Source organism: Borostomias antarcticus, assembly GCF_949987555.1.
Source record: "Borostomias antarcticus genome assembly, chromosome: 4".
In the NCBI taxonomy this organism is placed as follows: Eukaryota; Metazoa; Chordata; class Actinopteri; order Stomiiformes; family Stomiidae; genus Borostomias; species Borostomias antarcticus.
The window spans coordinates 18730392-18732891 of NC_140237.1; the positions used below are offsets into that span (position 1 = coordinate 18730392).

General features: G+C 36.6%; 1 protein-coding gene across 1 annotated transcript in view; it reads right to left on the reverse strand.

Moving 5' to 3' along the window:
- Positions 1 to 2500, reverse strand: part of LOC311307694 (neural-cadherin) — a gene marked incomplete at both ends in the record, with an annotated part of 210051 nt that overhangs the window by 16118 nt on the left and 191433 nt on the right. The window lies entirely within an intron of this gene.

The following is a 2500-nucleotide window of genomic DNA, read 5'->3' on the forward strand; positions in this document are numbered from 1 at the left end:
CTGTCTTTTCCTCTGAGGAGGAGCTAGTGATAGGAGTGACCTTGCCTGTCACCTCTTTCCCATGGTCGTTGCTATGGCAACGTGGACAAGCTTCACAGCCATGATCTCATAAAATACACCACACACACTGACACCGAAAAGTAACTCAATTCATTTTTCTCCTGAAACTGAAGTAATGTAACGTATGAAGAGACATGATGACCACACCACAGCAATATTTGTTTGTCCTGTTGAACACTGCACTCCACTTGACTGTTGGGTCTATACAATGGACGAAGATGGATTGACGATACTACATTTTGTTTATATAAGATTCGAAAGCAACAATCAATTTCCAGGTTCTACTGTTGTAACTGTGACTGAAGTTAATTTAGAGAAAAATCTCCTTATTGGTGTGTTTTGACTAGAGATATTATGTGGTTATTGAAAACTTAGAATTATGGCGTTGACATTTGTAGATCTGTTCCAGACTATCCTCAGGGTACCGTGTTTAACTGCTCTGCACCTAACTACATCAACTAAGTAAATTGCACATGAAAATACACATCCCAATGAAGCTATTGGTATAGTCAGAGATTTTGCATCTAAAATGAACTACTCTAACTATTGGATTTGAAAAAAATATACCTCTTAGTACCTCTGCACCCATATTTTACCCAATTCCTAACTCCTATACAGATATAGAAGACACTATTCTAAACAGGGTTGACACTAGAGGTTAATGAGAACCATAATCCTAATATTTCTCTCACCGTTTTCTATTCAAGGTTGCACAGTTTTCTGAAATAGCTGGACCAAGATTAATTCAAAATATTCAAGCCAAGTAGAAAATCATGCATTGAGTACTAGGTTAGCTTGTACAGGGGTATCCACTACAGTTAATTCTATTATCATTTCTGAATTAAAATGTAAAATTGTCGATTGCATCGTTACAGCCTAACCAAATTGCACCCACAGGAATCTGAACTTCAAAAGCGAGTTAGACAATTCAAAGTGACCTCTTCAATAATATTACAGCATGTATTGATATTTCCAGATAAAAGGACAAATAAATGATCTAAGCCTATTTATGAGATGTTATATCCAGGTTCAGAGAGCCATTCCAAGTGGCGTATTTTTGGTCTGTAGGGAAACAGCTTGTTCAACTTTAAATAGCAACAGTGTAATAAATGTTATCTTGCTCATTTAATTTCCATGATTAGGAAGGTTGATCACGCTAAAATGCATGTAATTCATCAACAATCAAACTCTAGACACCGTAGAACTATCTCAAAATTTAAATGTGTTTGTATATTATCTCCTAACTCTGGCTTGTATAAAACTCAGCTTGAAGCCATAACTCTCTCAACTGTCTTGCAAAGACACATCAAAGCATCAAAGTAATTTCAGCCTTAGCTAAATAAGTAAATTAAATGAAAAAGATTGTTACAAAATAGATTTAGATTAGATATAACTCTAGCCAGTAAAGGAGGTACATGTGTGATTGTAGGTTCAAAATGCTGTTCGTTTATTTCAGATCCAATTCTACATTAACAGAGTTCCATGAAACAAACCAGAAAATGTCAGATTTTAAATACTGTTCTTAGATGGAATGCCTGGGGACTTTTTGATAATGCTTTTTCAAGCATTTTCCTGAATATTCTCAAATCTGTGTATAATTTTTATGGTTATTATTTTCATCATTATTATTTTGGGGAGTTGTTAAATGTATTGGAAAGTGTTTAACTGCTGTTACAAATATGTCCATTGCTGCCTTAATGATTAAGAAAGAAGTTAAATTTAATATTAATTAAATTCAAGACCTTAATGAAGTCTGTGCCATTGAAATTGAGTAATATTTTGACACATAATCTGATGTGTTTCTAATTTGAATTTAAGGGTTTTCCTCTAAAACAAAGAAAGTTTTTTTTCCCACCCACTCATCAATATGTGAAATGTGTACTATTAGATTAGTAATCATGTCATCTTTTTACCTTTATTCCGCCAAATTTTGAAGCAAGGATTTTTGGTGCATGGTTGCATGTGGAGAGAAAATAATCTTGAGTTTGTTAAATAACCTTGAGTTTGTTAAAACTTGTATTTATTACATGTAATGAATACAATCTGACTCTGAATCCTGAGCACAGCTAGACTGCCATCTGTACAGCAGCTCTTCTGAAGACACAGCGGAGATGAATGGAGTGAGAGGTAGAAGAGGGATAGAAGGAGAGGGAGAAAGAGAGGGAGGGGTAGGGAGGGAAGACAGAGGGGGGAGAAAGAAAGAGAGGACAGAGAGAGGAGAGAGAGAGAGAGAGAGAGAGAGAGAGAGAGGGAGGGGTAGGGAGGACAGAGGGGGGAGAGTGAAAGAGAGGACGGAGAGAGGGGAGAGATGAGAGTAGGAACCCACAGATCTGGAGAGAGACAGGGCAGAGAGAGAAGAGATGACAGCAGAGAGCTGGTGAATGTGGATCTTGGAAACAGTGATGGATGACTTATGCTCTGCATAATCATATGCACACAC